The sequence below is a fragment of the Mobula hypostoma genome, chromosome 10 (genome assembly GCF_963921235.1).
Source record: "Mobula hypostoma chromosome 10, sMobHyp1.1, whole genome shotgun sequence".
In the NCBI taxonomy this organism is placed as follows: domain Eukaryota; kingdom Metazoa; phylum Chordata; class Chondrichthyes; order Myliobatiformes; family Myliobatidae; genus Mobula; species Mobula hypostoma.
The window spans coordinates 42,721,814-42,741,197 of record NC_086106.1 but is presented as its reverse complement, the minus strand read 5'-3'; the positions used below and the strand labels follow the sequence as shown (position 1 = coordinate 42,741,197).

At 55.3% G+C, this 19,384-nt stretch overlaps 1 protein-coding gene across 7 annotated transcripts in view; it reads right to left on the bottom strand.

The window, feature by feature from the left end:
• The window catches only part of LOC134352871 (tubulin polyglutamylase ttll6-like), a 137,051-nt gene that overhangs the window by 86,011 nt on the left and 31,656 nt on the right, over positions 1–19,384 (bottom strand). For 5 of the 7 annotated variants that reach the window (XR_010019488.1, XM_063060415.1, XM_063060417.1 and 2 more), the window contains exon 1: positions 12,348–12,477. The exons of 1 other annotated variant lie outside the window; for it this stretch is intronic. The gene's annotated coding sequence lies outside the window, so the exon portion shown is untranslated. Of the gene's footprint in view, positions 1–12,347; positions 12,647–19,384 lie in introns of those variants that run through there. One more of the 7 variants, XM_063060420.1, reaches the window with a different exon arrangement.

The window sequence follows — 19,384 nt, the reverse complement described above, 5'->3', positions numbered from 1 at the left end:
AAACTCAAAATGCAGCCCCAAACAATGGGTTCCTAAGCAGCATGAAGCACAGCTAAATGGAAAACAAGACAGGGCTGATGTGTATTCGTTACCTGGAAGTCAGTAACGTGGGTGTGAAGAGGGAGGGATGAAAGTTGTGTGCAGTTGAAAAGAATCACTATAAGGGCATTAGAACTAAATAAATTGTTCTGTTACCTTTCATCTTTAACATAGGTGCTGTAATGTGAGATCAGAGTCTCTCTCTCTCTCTCTCTTTCCCTGCCTCTCCCTCACTCCCTCTCTCCCCGTCTCTCTCCGTTTCCCTCCCCTCTCTCTGCCTTTCTCCTTCTCTCCCTCACTCCGTCTCTCCCCATCTCTCTGTTTCCCTCTCCCCTCTCTCTGCCTTTCTCCTTCCTCATTCCCTCTCTCCCTCTCTCCCACACTCCCTCTTCCCATTCCTATCCCTTTCTCCCTCTCTCTCACTCATTCCCTCTCTTTCTTCCTCTCCCTCTCCCCCCCCCCACCCACCGGTTCATCTGGGAACATTCTAACACAGACAGGTAATCATCCTCCCACCAAGGTAGAGTAGTGCTCAGCACAGCGCATTACAGTGCCGCCGCCGGTGGGTTCAATTCCCGCCGCTGCCGTAAGGAGATGTACCGTCCCCTCCCCATGGACGTGCGGGTGTCCCTCCGGTTCCCTCCCACACTCCCAAAGACCTACTGCTGGGTAGGTGGGTGGTTCTGTGATGGGGCCAGGGTTAAATCCAGAGGGTTGCAGGGCAGCGCGGCTCAGTGGGGTCGGAACGGCCCACTCCCCACTGTATCTCAATGAATAGAGAAATAGGGGGTAAAAAAGGGCAATTTCTTGCTGCAAGGGGCAATTCTCTCTTAGGCGGGGGGGATGGGGAAAGAGGGAGAGGGAGAGGGAGAGGGAGAGGGAGAGGGAGAGGGAGAGGGAGAGAATCAGATAGAGAGCTGGGGAGGGAGGTAGAAAGAGAGAGGGAGGGAGAGAAAAGGATGGGAGAGGGAGGGTGAGAGGAAGAGGGTGGGAGAGAGGGGAGGAGGAGAGGGGAGGAGGAGAGGGAAGTTGAAAGGAGGAGGGGCAGGGAGGGGGAAGCGAGGGGGGAGAAGGGATATAGAGGGGGAGGAAGCGAGTGAGAGGGATATAAAAAGGGAGGGGGAGGGGGAGAGAGGAGGAGAGAAGAGATGGAGGGAGGGAGAGGGGGAGAGACGGGGTGAGAGGGGGATTGGGGGAGGAAGGGAGAGAGGGAGATGGAGGGAGCAAGGGAGATGGAAAGGGAGGGAGAATGCGATGGGAGGGAGCGAGAGAGAGGGACGGCGAGAGAGGGAGGGAGGGAAGGAGGGGGAGAGAGCGAGCGGGGAGGGGGAGGGGGAGAGGGGGGGAGAGGGGAGAGGTGGGGAAGGGGGGAAGGGGGAGAAGCGAGCGAGAGGGATATAAAGAGGGAGGGGGAGTGCGGAGAGAGGGAGATGGAGGGAGGGAGGGAGAGAGGGAGGGATAATGTGATGGGAGGGAGAGATGGAGGGAACGAGAGAGAGGGACAGTGAGAGAAGGAGGGAGGGAAGGAGAGGGAGCGAGCGAGCGGGGAGGGGGAGAGGAGAGGGGAGAGAGGGGGTGAGAGAGATGTTGAGGGAGAGGGAGAAAGAGGGACAGAGAGAGGGAGGGAGGGAGAGGGGGAGGGAGGGGGGAGAGGGGAAGCAAGCGAGAGGGATATAAAGAGGGAGGAGAGATGGTGGAAGGGGGAGAGGGGAGAGGGGGAGAGGGGGAGAGGGGGAGAGGGGGAGGGGGAGAGGAAGGAGGGAGGGGGAGAGGAAGGAGGGAGGGGGAATGGCGTGGGATAATGTGATGGAAGGGGGAGAGGGGGAGGGAGGGAGGTTGGAGAGAGAGAGGGGAAGAGGTGGTGAGAAGGGGAGGGGAGAGGAGAGGAAAGAGTGGGGGTGAGAGAGGTGGTGAGGGAGAGGGAGGAGGAGGAAGGAGAGAGGGGGAGAAAGAGATAGAGTGAGAGGGAGTGAGGGAGAGAAAGGGAGAAGGAGTGAGGGAGAGAGGGAGAGAGAAGAAGGATGGAGGGGAAAGGAGAGGAGAGAGGGAGGGGGAGAGAGGGAGGGGGAGAGAGGGAGGGGGAGAGAGGGAGGGGGAGAGGGGGGGGGAGAGAGGGGGGGGGAGAGGGAGGGGGAGAGAGGGAGGGGGAGAGAGGGAGGGGGAGAGAGGGAGGGGGAGAGAGGGAGGGGGAGAGAGGGAATGTGGGGGAGGGGGAGAGGAGAGGGGGAGGGGGAGAGGAGAGAGGGTGGGAGGAGAGGAGAGAGGGTGGGAGGAGAGGAGAGGTGAGGACAGAGGGTGAGAGGGGAGAGGGGAGAGGGAGGTGGAGGGGGAGAGGGGGAGGGGGAGAGAGGGAGGGGGAGAGAGGGAGGGGGAGAGAGGGAGGTGGAGAGAGGGAATGTGGGGGAGGGTGGAGGGGGAGAGGGGGAGGGGGAGAGGAGAGGGGGAGAGGAGAGGGGGAGAGGAGAGGGGGAGGGGGAGAGGAGAGGGGGAGGGGGAGAGGAGAGGGGGAGGGGGAGAGGAGAGGGGGAGAGGAGAGGGGGAGGGGGAGAGGAGAGGGGGAGGGGAGAGGAGAGGGGGAGGGGGAGAGGAGAGGGGGAGGGGGAGAGGAGAGAGGGGGAGGGGAGAGGGCGAGAGGGGGAGAGGGGGGAGAGATGGTGGAAGGGGGAGGGGGAGAGGGGAGAGGGGGGAGGGGGAGAGGGGAGAGGGGAGAGGGGAGAGGGGAGAGGGGAGAGGGGAGAGGGGAGAGGGGAGAGGGGAGAGGGGAGAGAGGAGAGGAAGGAGGGGGGGAGAGGAAGGAGGGAGGGGGAATGGCGTGGGATAATGCGATGGAAGGGGGGAGAGGGGGAGGGAGGGAGGTTGGAGAGAGAGAGGGGGAGATGTGGTGAGAAGGGGAGGGGAGAGGAGAGGAAAGAGTGGGGGTGAGAGAGGTGGTGAGGGAGAGGGAGGAGGAGGAAGGAGAGAGAGGGGGAGAAAGAGATAGAGTGAGAGGGAGTGAGGGAGAGAAAGGGAGAGGGAGTGAGGGAGAGAGGGAGAGAGAAGAAGGATGGAAGGGAGAGGAGAGGAGAGAGGGAGGGGGAGAGGAGAGGAGAGAGGGAGGGGGAGAGGAGAGGAGAGAGGGAGGGGGAGAGGAGAGGGGGAGGGGAGAGAGGGAGGGGGGAGAGAGGGAGGGGGAGAGAGGGAGAGGAGAGGGGGAGGGGGAGAGATGGAGAGGAGAGGGGGAGGGGGAGTGGAGAGAGGGAGGGGGAGAGGAGAGGTGAGGACAGAGGGTGAGAGGAGAGGAGGGAAAGGGGGAGAGGGGGGAGAGGGGGGAGAGGGGGAGAGGGGGAGAGGGGAGGGGGAGGGGGAGGGGGAGGAGGAGAGGAGTGGGAGAGGAGGGGGAGGGAGAGGAGAGAGGGGGAAGGGAGAGGGGGGAGAGGGGGGATGGGGGGAGGGGGAGAGGGGGGATGGGGGGAGGGGGAGAGGGGGAGAGGGGGGAGAGGAGAGGAGGGGAGAGTGGGGGAGAGGAGGGAGGGAGGGAGATAGGGAGGGAGAGGGGAGAGGAGAGGAGGGGGTAGGAGGGGCGAGGAGGGGAGGGGAGAGAGAGGAGGGGAGGGAGAGAGAGGAGGGGAGAGGAGGGGAGGGGAGGGGAGGGGGAGGGAGTGAGGGAGAGGGAGAGGGGGAAGGGCAGTGGTGAGAGGAGAGCGGGAGGGGGATGGCGAGGGATAATACGATGGGAGGGAGAGATGGAGGGGGTGAGAGAGGGGTGAGAGAGATATACGTGTGAAGAGGAGAGAGGGAGACGGAGGGAGGGAGGGAGGGAGATGGCAAGGGTGAAGGATAACGCGATGGGAGGGACAGATGGAGGGAGCGAGAGAGAGGGATGGCGAGAGAGGGAGGGAGGGAGGTTGGGGGAAATAGCGAGGGGGAGAGGGCGAGCGGGGGTGAGAATAGGAGGGGGAGAGAGAGGTGTCGAGCGAGAGGGAGGGAAGGAGAGAGGGAGGGAGCGAGAGAGAGGGATGGAGAGAGAGGGCGGGGAAGAGAGCGAGGGGGAGACGGATGGAAGAAGAGAGGCGGGGAGAGGGGAGGGGGAGAGAGCGAAGGAGGGAGGAAGGTGGAGAGAGGGAGTGGAGAGGGCAAGGTGTGAGGGGGAGAGTGGGGAAAGGGAGAGGGGTAGGGGAAGGGAGAGGGGGTGAGAAAGGGGTAGGGCAGAGGTCAGTGGAGAGGGGGGTGAGAGAGGTCATGAGTGAGTGGGAGAAGGAGGAAGGGAGAGAGGGGAGAGAGATACAGGGGAGGGGAGAAGGAGGGAGGGAGAGAGGGGAAGAGAGATACAGGAGAGGGGAGGGTGAGGGAGGGAGGGAGGAAGGGAGAGAGAGGGGGAGGGAGGGAGGGAGGAAGGGGAGAGAGAGGGAGGGAGGGTGGACGGGGGGAGAGAGAGGGAGGGAGAGAGGAAGGGGAGAGAGAGGGAGGGAGGGAGGAAGGGGAGAGAGAGGGAGGGAGGGAGGAAGGGGAGAGAGAGGGAGGGAGGGAGGAAGGGGAGAGAGAGGGAGGGAGGGAGGGAGGGGAGAGAGAAGGAGGGAGGGAGGAAGGGGAGAGAGAGGGAGGGAGGGAAGGAGGAAGGGGAGAGAGAGAGAGGGAGGGAAGGAGAAAGGGGAGAGAGAGGGAGGGAGGAAGGAGAGAGGGAGGGAAGGAGGGAGGAAGGGGAGAGAGAGGGAGGGAGGGAGGGAGGGAGGAAGGGGAGAGAGAGGGAGGGAGGAAGGGGAGAGAGAGGGAGGGAGGAAGGGAGGAAGGGGAGAGAGAGGGAGGGAGGGAGGGAGGAAGGGGAGAGAGAGGGAGGGAGGGAGGGAGGAAGCGGAGAGAGAGGGAGGGAGGGAGAGAGGGAGGGGGAGAGGAGAGAGGGGGAGGGGAGAGGACAGAGGGGGAGAGGGGGAGGGAGGGAGGGGGGGAGAGGGGGAGGGAGGGAGGGGGAGAGGAGAGGAGAGAGGGAGGGGAGAGGAGAGGGGGAGGGGAGAGAGAGGGAGGGTGGGGGAGAGGAGAGGAGAGAGGGAGGGGGAGAGGAGAGAGGGGGAGGGGAGGGGAGAGAGGGGGAGGGGAGGGGAGAGAGGGGGAGGGGAGGGGATAGAGGGGGAGGGGAGGGGATAGAGGGGGAGGGGAGGGGATAGAGGGGGAGGGGAGGGGAGAGAGGGGGAGAGGAGGAGAGGAGGGAGGGGGAGAGGAGGAGGGGAGGGAGGGGGAGGGCTGGGGAGGGAGGGGGAGAGGAGAGGAGGGGAGAGTGGGAGGAGAGGAGAGGAGAGAGGGTGGGAGGAGAGGAGGGAGGGAGGGAGATAGGGAGGGAGAGGGGAGAGGAGAGGAGGGGTAGGAGGGGAGAGAGAGGAGGGGAGGGGAGGGGGAGGGAGTGAGGGAGAGGTAGGAGAGGGGGAGGGAGTGAGGGAGAGGTAGGAGAGGGGGAAGGACAGGGATGAGAGGAGAGCGGGAGGGGAATGGCGAGGGATAATGCGATGGGAGGGAGAGATGGAGGGGGTGAGAGAGGGGTGAGAAAGGGGTGAGAGAGATATACGTGGGAGGGGGAGAGAGGGAGACGGAGGGAGGGAGGGAGGGAGATGGCGAGGGTGAAGGATAACGCGATGGGAGGGAGAGATGGAGGGAGCGAGAGAGAGGGATGGCGAGAGAGGGAGGGAGGGAGGTTGGGGGAAATAGCGAGGGGGAGAGGGCGAGCGGGGGTGAGAATAGGAGGGGGAGAGAGAGGTGTCGAGCGAGAGGGAGGGAAGGAGAGAGGGAGGGAGCGAGAGAGAGGGATGGAGAGAGAGGGCGGGGAAGAGAGCGAGGGGGAGAGGGGGCGGGGAGCGAGGGGGAGATGGATGGAAGAAGAGAGGCGGGGAGAGGGGAGGGGGAGAGAGCGAAGGAGGGAGGAAGGTGGAGAGAGGGAGTGGAGAGGGCAAGGTGTGAGGGGAGAGTGGGGAAAGGGAGAGGGGTAGGGGAAGGGAGAGGGGGTGAGAAAGGGGTCGGGCAGAGGTCAGTGGAGAGGGGGGTGAGAGAGGTCACGAGTGAGTGGGAGAAGGAGGAAGGGAGAGAGGGGGAGAGAGATACAGGGGAGGGGAGAAGGAGGGTGGGAGAGAGGGGGAGAGAGATACAGGAGAGGGGAGGGGGAGGGAGGGAGGAAGGGGGAGAGAGGGAGGGAGGGAGGAAGGGGGAGAGAGAGGGAGGGAGGGAGGGAGGAAGGGGAGAGAGAGGGAGGGAGGGAGGGAGGAAGGGGAGAGAGAGGGAGGGAGGGAGGGAGGGAGGAAGGGGAGAGGGAGGGAGGGAGGAAGGGGAGAGAGAGGGAGGGAGGGAGGGAGGGAGGAAAGGGAGAGAGAGAGGGAGGGAGGGAGGGAGGGAGGAAAGGGAGAGAGAGGGAGGGAGGGAGGGAGGGAGGAAAGGGAGAGAGAGGGAGGGAGGGAGGGAGGGAGGAAGGGGAGAGAGAGGGAGGAAGGGAGGGAGGGAGGAAGGGGAGAGGGAGGGAGGGAGGAAGGGGAGAGAGAGGGAGGGAGGAAGGGGAGAGAGAGGGAGGGAGGAAGGGGAGAGAGAGGGAGGGAGGAAGGGAGGAAGGGGAGAGAGAGGGAGGGAGGGAAGAAGGGGGAGAGAGGGGGAGGGGGAGAGAGGGGGAAGGGGAGAGAGGGGGAGGGGGAGAGGGGGGAGGGGGAGAGAGGGGGAGGGAGGAAGGGGGAGGGAGAGAGGGGAAAGGGAGAGGAGTAGGGGATGGGGAGAGGGTGGGTGAGAAAGGGGAGGGGGAGAGGAGAGTGGAGAGGGGGGTGAGAGAGGTGGCAAGTGAGTGGGAGAAGGAGGGAGGGAGAGAGGGGGAGAGTGAGATACAAGGGAGGGGAGGGGGAGGGAAAGAGAGAGAGAGATAGAGAGGGAGAGAGAGAATGGGAGAGGGAGGGAGGGAGACAGAGATCCAAAAAAAACGACACATGAACACCCACTGGCTAATAACACCCTGCAATTTGTATTAAGCCAAGCAAATGTCTAGCTCGAGACTTTCTCAGCATTTAACATCACAAAGAAGCCATTTTAAATTTAACATACAAAAAAGCAAGACCCCATAGACTGGCATTCATAGCAAGAGGATTCGAGTACAGGAGCAGGGAGGTACTACTGCAGTCGTACAAGGCCTTGGTGAGACCACACCTGGAGTATTGTGTGCAGTTTTGGTCCCCTAATCTGAGGAAAGACATTCTTGCCACAGAGGGAGTACAAAGAATGTTCACCAGATTGATTCCTTGGATGGCAGGACTTTCATATGATGAAAGACGAGATCGACTAGGCTTATACTTCCTGGAATTTAGAAGATTGAGGGGGGATCTGATTGAAACGTATAAAATTCTAAAGGGATTGGACAGGCTAGATGCAGGAAAATTGTTCCCGATGTTGGGGAAGTCCAGAACGAGGGGTCACAGTTTGAGGATAAAAGGGAAGCCTTTTAGGACCGAGATGAGGAAAAACTTCTTCACACAGAGAGTGGTGAATCTGTGGAATTCTCTGCCACAGGAAACAGCTGAGGCCAGTTCACTGGCTATATTTAAGACGGAGTTAGATATGGCCCTTGTGGCTAAAGGGATCGGGGGTATGGAGAGAAGGCTGGTACAGGGTGGTGAGTTGGATGATCAGCCATGATCATACTGAGTGGCACTGCAGGCTCGAAGGGCCGAATGGCCTACTCCTGCACCTATTTTCTATGTTTCTCTGTAAAACATAAAGGATTTTTTCTCCTCATGTATGTGAAGGACGTACGAAATAAAGTCAATTCTTTATCATTTTTGAATGTTTTTCATATGTTGAGTCCTGACAAACACACCACAGCAAGTTCCTAGTACAGGAAAACGTAATATTTAATCCCTGATCCTTTATTTTCCCTCTCAACCCCAGTCTCCAGCTTTCTCCACATAACCTCTGAAGCTCTGACTCGACAAGGCGGCACCAACCCCACTTTGGCCTCGTCCGCCATCTTGTGACAACGCATTCCCCAGACTCGGCGCCCTCTGGCCGAGGAGGGCCCTCCGCAGGCAGCACTGCAGTACATAAGCGAGCCCTTCGGCCCATCTAGTCCATGGTGGAAATGTTTTCCTTCATCTCTGCTCCCAAGGGTCGACCGTCTATTCTGAGGCTAAATTTAAGAACTCGACTTGGATGATGAGCGGACCGACCCACAAACACCCTCCCACCCGCCCACAACACTACCGGCGACGGACAAACACACCCCACCCACCCAATACCGGATTGCCTGCCATTTATTTGGTCGTTACCTCTCCCGCCTCATCATCTCGGCCCGGGCTTTACGGGCTCGGCAGAGAATTCCGGTGTCGGTTTGGGAAGCGTCTTGCAGGGTCTCGCAGTCATCTTCCCCGTGGCTGGCAGTCGCAGCCCCCGAGCTCCCTTCTGGAAGACCCTCCTTTGAGGAGCCTCGGGACAGCTCGTCCAGGGAGCGTTTCATTTTTCCGGAAGATCAGAGCGAGAGAGAGAAATCTCCCCGTCAGACCCGAGGCAAAGCAACAGATTCGGCTGCGCTTTTGGTCCGAATGGGGCCGAGGCCAGTCACCGACACCAGGCATGGTTGGCCGGTCAGTTAGACTCCGCCACAGGCCGAGCTCCTGGCTCGGGAACCGAAAGGGGTCCCAATAATTCCGCGCCAGGTGGGACTCGCTCTCCTCGCAACCTCAAACGGGGGCCACGGTAACGCCGCCAACGGCAAGGCGCCATGACACCTCGGGGTGCTCCGAAGTTCTCATGGCCCCTTCCGGCTCTCCTAATTTCATTCTCAAACTCCTTCCTGCTGGCTTTATAATCTTCCAGATCTCCATCACTACATAGTTTCTTAAACCTTTCGTAAGCTTTTCTTCTTGACTAGATTTACAACAGCCTTTCTACGGCACGGTTCCTGTTACCGACCGTCCTTTCCCTGTCTCATTGGAACGTCTCGAAGCAGAACTCCACGCAAATATCCCCTCAACATTTGCCACACTTCACCGTAGATTTCCCTGAGAATCTCTGTTCCCAATTTCTGCTTCCAAGTTCCTGCCTGATAGCCTCATATTCCCCCTTACTCCAATTAAACGTTTTCCTAACTTGTCTGTTACTATCCCTCTCCAATGCTGTGGTAAAGGAGATAGGAATTCTGATCACAGGAGATAGAATTGTCCGCACAGAAACTTCAGATTGAACATCAAACCCCAAACACCCCCCAATCCCCTCTCTCACACAAAAACCAACAGATCGTCTACACGGAAACGTGAGATTGAACATCAAATCCCAAACCCCCCCAATCCCCTTCCCTCACACAAAAACTAACAATCTTCCACATGGAAACGTCAGATTGAACATCAAATCCCAAACCCCCCCAATCCCCTCCCTCACACAAAAACTAACAATCTTCCACATGGAAACGTCAGATTGAACATCAAATCCCAAACCCCCCCAATCCCCTCCCTCACACAAAAACGAACAGATCATCCACAGGAAAACTCAGATTGACCATCAAACCCCAAATCCCTCCCTCACACAAAAACTAACAAATGGTCCACACGGAAACGGGAGATTGAACATCAAATCTGAAACCTCCCGAATCCCCTCCCTCACACATAAACTATCAGATCGTCCACACAGAAACATCAGATTGAAAATCAAATCTGAAACCCCCCGAATCCCCTCCCTCACACATAAACTAACAGATCGTGCACACGGAAACGTCAGATTGAACATCAAACCCCAAGCCCCCCGCCCCCGAATCCCCTCCCTCATACATAAACTAACAGATCGTCCACATGGAAGCGTCAGATTGACCATCAAACCCCAAACACCGTCCCCCCCGAATCCCCTCCCTCATATAAAAACGAACTGATCGTCGACATGGAAACGTCAGATTAAACATCAAACCCTGAACCCCCCCAAACCCCTCACTCAGACAAAAACTAAGAGATCGTCCACACGGAAACATCAGATTAAGCATCAAACTCCAAACCCCGCTTCCTTATGAACTGCAGTGCATAAGCGAGCCCTTCGGCCCATCTAGTCCATGGTGGAAATGTTTTCCTTCATCTCTGCTCCCAAGGGTCGACCGTCTATTCTGAGGCTAAATTTAAGAACTCGGCTTGGATGATGAGCGGACCGACCCACAAATACCCACAACACTACCGGCGACGGACGGACACACCCCACCCACCCAATACCGGATTGCCTGCCATTTATTTGGTCGTTACCTCTCCCGCCTCATCATCTCGGCCCGGGCTTTACGGGCACGGCAGAGAATTCCGGTGTCGGGGTGGGAAGCGTCTTGCAGGGTCTCGCAGCCATCTTCCCCGTGGCTGGCAGTCGCAGCCCCCGAGCTCCCTTCTGGAAGAGCCTCCTTTGAGGAGCCTCGGGACAGCTCGTCCAGGGAGCGTTTCATTTTTCCGGAAGATCAGAGCGAGAGAGAGAAATCTCCCCGTCAGACCCGAGTTTTCCGATCGATCTCTGTCCCTCTGGAGAAAAGACTGAGAGAGAGAGAGAGCCCTGACAGGATTCCTGACCAGACACCCCCAGTCACGCCGACACAACTGGGAACTGATGTCCAGCAGTTTGACAGTTGAGCCCACGGGAATGGCGGGTTGGAACGGCGGTGGGTCTAGAAGTGTCGGTGGTTCTTTGCAGCTTACGTTTGAAGTGCAGCCACTATTGTGATGTGAGAACACCGGCATCCTCACCCAGGAGATAGAACGTAGAATAGTACAGCACAGTACAGGCCCTTCGGCCCACAATGTTGTGCCGACCCTCAAACCCTGCCTCCTATATAAGCCCCCACCTTAAATTCCTCCATATACCTGTCTAGTAGTCTCTTAAACTTCACTAGTGTATCTGCCTCCACCACAGACTCACGCAGTGCATTCCACGCACCGACCACTCTCCGAGTAAAGAACCTTCCTCTAATATCCCCCTTGGACTTCCCACCCCTTACCTTAAAGCCATGTCCTCTTGTATTGAGCAGTGGTGCCCTGGAAAGAGGCGCTGGCTATCCACTCTGTCTATTCCTCTTATTATCTTGTACACCTCTATCATGTCTCCTCTCATCCTCCTTCTCTCCAAAGAGTAAAGCCCTAGCTCCCTTCATCTCTGATCATAATGCATACTCTCTAAACCAGGCAGCATCCTGGTAAATCTCCTCTGACATGGCCTCTTCTCATTGCTACCATCCAGAAGCCTGAAGGCTCACACTCAGCGATTCAGGAACAGCTTCTTTCCCTCTGCCATCAGATTTCTGAACAGACCATCAACCCATGAACACTACCTCACCGATTTTGCTCTCTTTCTGCACTACATATTTAATTTATTTAAAATAAATACTATGAACAATTAAATTTACAAGTCAACTTATATGAAGAGTACTGTGCAAATGTCTTAGGTATATATATATATCGAAGACTTCTGAAGTGTACTGTCGTCATTTTATGTATTACACTGTACTGCTGCCACAAAAAAAACAAATTTCATGACATATGGGAGTGATGATAAACCTGATTCTGATACGGGTGTCTCCTGTGGACTGAGAGTGGGAAGGGGGGACAGGGAGAGGGGAATCATGATTGGGGGAGAGGGGAGGGAGTGGGAAACACCAGACGGACATTCTGCAATGATCAATAAACCAATTGTTTGGGATCAAATGACCAGTGGCGGCGCCGGAGATTTTTTCTTGCTGGGGCTACGGCGGGGCAAAATGATTCAGTGATGGTGCTGAGGGATGCACTGTACGGTCACATGTATTCGCAAGGCCAGACGCCTGGCGTTAAAAAGTCAGTTTCAAGCCGACTACAAATGCCTCCGTTGATCCACAAGCAACAGCAATTGATAGATCTAATATTGAAGTGAACTGTTACAGTGTCAACGGCATCGGAGAGACAACCGGGGCGACACGGAGCATAAACAGAGCATCCGAGCACCAGCGGACAACGTGAATCACGCACCGATCCCGCAATCAGTGTCAAATGCGTGTTCACAACACCAACCCACCGCTATTCGCATCACATAGACAGCAATGCCAGAAGATACACCGTTATTAAAGTCAAATAAGGCAAACAACAGATGCAAGGCTTTACCAGGCGTACTCTGACCATGCAATACCCCAATTAATTCGGCTATTGAATTTAAACAAAAATCAACAGAATCACCGCTTGGAAGTCTAAACAAAACCAGTAGGCTTAATAGCAGTAAACGTAATATTTTAGGATTTGCAGTAAACATAAGGACTATGGGGTATCCACCACAAAATAATAACAACAATAATCAGCATTAGTCTTGGCCCAAACTTTTAAAAAATCAACTGCACTCACCATGAATGTTTTCAGAGAAGCGCAATCCGCCTGTTGTTGTGATCAATGATTTTCTGGATGTCAAGTGCCTGGTCCTCCGGCTGTTTATGGCCAACAGAGCCAAGTTGCTGTTCCGAGCATCGCCGCTGCTGTTCCTGAAGTAGTTTTTGACGCGTCTGAGGCGAGAGAAACTCGGTTCGCATGAGGACCGACACTGACCCGGACACGCGTTCTCATCAATAACACACCGGCCGGGCGAGTGTCTGTTCAATGCTTTTAAGAAGCGACTCGGCGTCCAACCCTTCAGCTGGAGTGAAGTGCAAGAATTCTTCAATTCAAATAGCGCACCACCACTGACATTTGCTCCTGTTTACTCAAGTCTTTACTTTCATCCACCATGACGGCAAAATATCCAGCCTCCTTAATTTCTGCACTTATTTGATGTCTGACCATATCTGCCATAATACCCATAATTGCATTTTGGATATCGTGATGGGTGCTGTTTGCATTTCCAGGATTGTCCTCTATTGTTTTAGCCGCAGTCTAATCAAACTTCCCAATTACAGGGAGCAACTCAACAAAGTTTCCCCTGTTGCCAGATCCATCATTCTCCCGGTGTCCTCGCCGGACAACGCCTCGGCTCGCAGTACAGCGCAGAGACCCAACCACTGCTCGCATATAGTCACCATTTTCTTGGACAATCTTTGCATGTCCTTTATCAAGCATATTTCCCAGCCTTGCACCGTCTTGTTTTCTCAATCTGAATTCGGCCCGCGCCTCCATCGCAAACTTATGGGCTGCACCGACACGGTGGGTTTTGAAAGCTGCTGTCGCTTTCCGCCAGTTGCGGTAACCGGAGACTCAGAATGGAGCCCATGTCCTCCACGCAGGAAATGCCTGCATGCCAAGCAGAAGGTAGCATCTTTTGTGAGTGAATATTCAAACCAGCCACGAATAAAACTCCTTTGCTGATTGCCAGACTTGCGAAGGGCCCTTCCTCAGGCTGCTGGCGAACAGTATTCCCACTCGCACTGAGACCTTCTCTTCCCAATCCCGCTCCATTTCCTGTCCCTCTCCTCATCCCCACTGACTCCTTTCTGCATCTCACTTTCGATTCAGACCGGCTCAGGCTGATCCCTCTGGATGAGCTCGATCCACCCATTTCTCACGCCCGCCAAAACCGTGCACGTGCCGGGCCCGCGCTCGCGTGTCAAAGCACCACGTGCGCGCGTGGCATCGGTTCGTCTCGCGAGAGCACGGGTCCGCGCCGGGACGGAGAGTCAGTGACGTCACCACCTCCAGTGTCTGGGATCAGCTGAACTGATCTGAGGACAAGGAGCGAATAAGCAGAAGTGCACCCGACAGAGTTTATAACTTCATTGCTGCGTGGGTGCTATGGCAATTGGGGGCGCTGTCTCACTAGATCAACCAGAGAAACAAGCTGTATTCAAAACTATTCAGAGAAAGCAAAGCAGCTGCAGTCAATGTCTTGGTGGGGCTATTGCAATTTCTGACGGGGCTACAGCCCCAGCTAGCACCACCTTAGCGCCGCCCCTGCAAATGACCTTGCCTGGTGTCTCAGGGCTGGGTGTGTCTGCACCCGCACTGCCCACCGCCCCTGGCACTCCTCTGCCGCTTGTCCCACACCCCTCCCGTGGCCATTCACAACATCTTGTGCTCCTGCCAGATCTACAAACTTGCTCCCTGCTACACGTTGACAAATGTAGTACGTGCAAAAATCTCAGACACCCAAGCTCTGTGTGTCTAAGACTGATGCACAGTAGGATATACATTCCTTATTGCAATTTATTACTATTGCGTATATTATTATTCTGTACTTTATTATCAGTTAAGTCTGCACACTGATGAGTGTGTCTTTAAATGTTGCTGCTGCAACGAAAGAATTTCCTACTCCGGATCAATAAAGTACTTATCATTATTATTATTTATAGTATATTTTATGCATTGCAATGCACTTCTATCACAAAACAACATATTTTACAACATGTGTCAGTGATATTAAATCTGGTTCTGATTATGATTGTAAAACAATCACATACCAAGGACTCAAAAAACACCTTTCAATAATGTTGGTAGAAGATTATGCCTGTCATGTTTGTAACTCAAAAATCAATCAAGAGAAAAATATGCGAGAAAACGTATCTACTTCATTTTGCTTTTGTGAGGCGCTCACATGGGATGCGGTGACGTAATAACGTGTGCCATTTGCATAACCCATAATGGATTATGTAAACAACAAAGAATGCTTAATCAAAAATATATTTACAACATTACTCCAATATTAAATACACTATAATGCCCTGCTGTAAGGGGAGGTGGGATCTCCATTTCTCATTTTGTCCAAAAGCCCCACAACAGGGCAACAGGCCTCTCAGTGCCACAGGGAAACTAATTCCATTGCTTGACGAGATTTGAAACCCACAGCCTCCTTAAGTACAATCAATTCTACCATTGAACAATGACACTTTGAAGGGATCGTTCTGGTGCTATTGCTGCACTTCTAATCTCCCATGCCATCCCCACTCCTCGACGAGCAGACTGCTGACACCCCACCCACAGTGCAGCCTTTCTGTCGGGTCGGAGTTCAGAAGAACTAAAAGCAAAAGGTGCTGAAAGTGCTCCAAATGTTTTGACCAAAGTATTGGGCGGGAGGCACAGGAGCCTTAGGTCCCACCCTGCCAGGTTCAATCACACTATAAACATCAGGCTGCTGAACCAGTGTGGATAACTTCACCTGCCTCAACACTGCACTGATTCCACAACCCACAGACTCACTTTCAAGGACTCTACAACTCATGTTCTCAGTATTACTTCTTTACTTTTTATATTTGCGCAGTATTCCCTCTTTTGCACATCAGTTGTTTGTCAGTCTGTGCTATTTACAGCTTTTCATAAACTCGATGGTATTTCTTTATTTTCCTGTAAATGCCTGCAAGAAAATGAACCTCAAGGTAGTACAAGACATGGCGACAGATAGGTACTTAGATAATAAATTCACTTTGGACTTTGACTTTGACTTTGACAGAAGTTCCTCAACTAGTGAAATCAGAAACACGGGGATTCTGCAGTTGCTGGAAATCTTGAAGGACACACACAAAATGGTGGATGAATAGTGAAGGGTCTCTGAACAAAACCTATTTACTCACTGCCTGTTACACCGCTGGCACTGAGAGCAGCATTGTCGGTCCCCCATCTCTGTCTGTGTAGAAGGACTCTTCATCGCTGTTCCCATAACAAAGATTCTGTACTCTCAAAATTCCACCTTTAAATGACCTCCATTTCTGTATTACATCCTTCCCATAAAACAATTTGTCCCAATCCACTCCTTCTAAATCCTTTTGCATCTCCTCAAAGATAGCCTTTCTCCAATCACAAATCTCAACCCTGGGTCCAGTCCTATCCTTCTCCATAATTACTTTATACTTCATACTTCATACATTATTGTCGCCAAACAATTGGTACTAGAACGTACAATCATCACAGCAATATTTGATTCTACGCTTCACACTCCCTGGATTACAGATATTAAGTATTATAAATATTAAAAATAGTTAAAATTAGTAAATATTAAAAATTTAAATTATAAATCATAAATAGAAAATAGAAAAATGGGAAGTAAGGTAGTGCAAAAAAACCGAGACACAGGTCCGGATATTTGGAGGGTACGGCCCAGATCCGGGTCAGGATCCATTCAGCAGTCTTATCACAGTTGGAAAGAAGCTGTTCCCAAATTTGGCTGTACGAGTCTTCAAGCTCCTGAACCTTCTCCCAGAGGGAAGAGGGACGAAAAGTCTGTTGGCTGGGTGGGTCGTGTCCTTGATTATCCTGGCAGCACTGCTCCAACAGCGTGCGGTGTAAAGTGAGTCCACGGATGGAAAATTGGTTTGTGTGATGTGATGCACCGTGGTCACGATCTTCTGCAGCTTCTTTCGGACTTGGACAGGACAACTTCCATACCAGATTGTGATGCACCCTAGAGGAATGCTTTCTACAGTGCATTTATAAAAATTAGTGAGGGTTTTAGGGGACAGGTCAAATTTCTTTAGTTTTCTCAGGAAGTAAAGGCGCTGGTGGGCCTTCTTGGCAGTGAACTCTGCTTGGTTGGACCAAGTCAGGCCATTTGTGATATTGACCCCAAGGAACTTAAAGCTTTTGACCTGTTCCACTTGCGCACCACTGATGTAAATTGGGTCGTGCGGTCCGCTACTCCTTCTGAAGTCAACAACCAATTCCTTCGTCTTGCTGACGTTGAGGGATAGGTTATTGTCTTTGCACCATGCCACCAGGTTCTTAATTTCCTCTCTGTACTCAAACACATCATTACCCGAGATACGGCCTACAATTGTTGTGTCAATTATATTGAAACTAATGGCATTGTGATCACTGGACCTGAAGTGCTCCCCAACACATACCTCTGTCACCTGCCCTATCTCATTCCCTGACAGGAGATCCAACACTGCCCCGTCTCTAGCTGGGACCTCTATGTATTGCTGCAGAAAACTATCCTGCACACATTTTACAAACTCCAAACCATCCAGCCCTTTTACAGAATGGGTTCCCAGTCTATGTGTGGAAAATTAAAATCTCCCACAATCACAACCCTGTGCTTACTACAAATATCCGCTATCTCCTTACAAATGTGCTCGTCCAATTCTTGCTCCCCATTAGGTGGTCTATAATACACCACTACAAGCGTTACTACATCTTTCCCATTCCTCAATTCCACCCAAGTAGCCTCCCTAGACGAGTCCTCTAATCCATCCTGGTCATAATGGTCTGTGGACTCAGAGAGGGGGTGGGACACAGTCAGGGGATGTGTGATGGTCCGTGGTCTCGGGGGGGGGGGGTGGAGAGGGGCGGGACACAGTCAGGGGACGTTTGATGGTCCGTGGTCTCAGAGAGGAGTGGGACACAGTCAGGGGACATGTGATGGTCTGTGGTCTCAGGGAGGGGGTGGGACACGGTCAGGGGACGTGTGATGGTCCGTGGTCTCAAAGAGGGGATGGAGAGGGACAGGACACGTGATGGACCGTGGTCTCAGAGAGGAGTGGGACACAGTCAGGGGACATGTGATGGTCCGTGGTCTCAGAGAGGGGGTGGGACACGGTCAGGTGACGCGTGATGGTCCATGGTCTCACAGAGGGGGAGGGACACGGTCAGGGGATGTGTGATGGTCAGTGGTCTCAGAGAGGGGCTGGGACACGGTCAGGGGACATGTGATGGTCCATGGTCTCAGAGGGGGTGGGACACGGTCAGGGGACGTGTGATGGTCCATGGTCTCAGAGGGGGTGGGACACGGTCAGGGGACGTGCGATGGTCCATGGTTTCGGGGGGGGGGGGAGACGGGACACTGTCAGGGGACGTGTGATGGTCCATGGTCTCAGAGGGGGTGGGACACGGTCAGGGGACGTGTGATGGTCCATGATCTCAGAGGGGGTGGGACACGGTCAGGGGACGTGTGATGGTCCATGGTCTCAGAGAGGGGGTGGGACACGGTCAGGGGACGTGTGATGGTCCGTGGTTTCAGAGAGGGGGTGGAGGAGACGGGACACTGTCAGGGGATGTGTGATAGTCCGTGGTCTCAGAGAGGGGGTGGGACACGGTCAGGGGACGTGTGATGGTCCATGGTCTGAGAGGGGGTGAGACACGGTCAGGGGACGTGTGATGGTCCATGGTCTCAGAGGGGGTGGGACAAAGTCAGGGGATGTGTGATGGTTCGTGGTCTCAGAGAGGGGGTGGGACACGGTCAGGGGATGTGTGATGGTCCATGGTCTCAGAGAGGGGGTGGGACACAGTCAGGGGACGTGTGATGGTCCGTGGTTTCAGAGAGGGGGTGGGGGAGACGGGACACTGTCAGGGGACGTGTGATGGTCCGTGGTCTCAGAGAGGGGGTGGGACATGGTCAGGGGACGTGTGATGGTCCATGGTCTCAGAGGGGGTGGGACACAGTCAGGGGATGTGTGATGGTTCGTGGTCTCAGAGAGGGGGTGGGACACGGTCAGGGGACGTGTGATGGTTCGTGGTCTCAGAGAGGGGAAGGGACACGGTCAGGGAACGTGTGATGGTCCGTGGTCTCAGAGAGGGGGTGGGACACGGTCAGGGGACGTGTGATGGTCCGTGGTTTCAGAGAGGGGGTGGGACACGGTCAGGGGACATGTGATGGTCCGTGGTCTCAGAGAGGGGGTGGCGGAGATGTGACACTGTCAGGGTACGTGTGATGGTCCGTGGTCTCAGAGAGGGGGTGGGACACGGTCAGGGGACGTGTGATGGTCCGTGGTCTCAGAGAGGGGGTGGGACACGGTCAGGGGACGTGTGATGGTCCGTGTCCTCATATAGTGGTGGGGGGGACGGGACACTGTCAGGGGACGTGTGATGGTCCGTGGTCTCGGGTGGCGGGGGGGGGGAACACGGTCGGGGACGTATGACAGTCCGTGGTCTCAGAGAGGGGATGGGACACGGTCAGGGGACGTGTGATGGTCCGTGTCCTCATATAGTGGTGGGGGGGACGGGACACTGTCAGGGGACGTGTGATGGTCCGTGGTCTCGGGTGGCGGGGGGGGGAACACGGTCGGGGACGTATGACAGTCCGTGGTCTCAGAGAGGGGATGGGACACGGTCAGGGGACGTGTGATGGTCCGTGTCCTCATATAGTGGTGGGGGGGACGGGACACTGTCAGGGGACGTGTGATGGTCCGTGGTCTCGGGTGGCGGGGGGGGGGAACACGGTCGGGGACGTATGACAGTCCGTGGTCTCAGAGAGGGGGTGGGACACGGTCAGGGGACGTGTGATGGTCCGTGTCCTCATATAGTGGTGGGGGGGACGGGACACTGTCAGGGGACGTGTGATGGTCCGTGGTCTCGGGTGGCGGGGGGGGGGAACACGGTCGGGGACGTATGACAGTCCGTGGTCTCAGAGAGGGGATGGGACACGGTCAGGGGACGTGTGATGGTCCGTGTCCTCATATAGTGGTGGGGGGGACGGGACACTGTCAGGGGACGTGTGATGGTCCGTGGTCTCGGGTGGCGGGGGGGGGGAA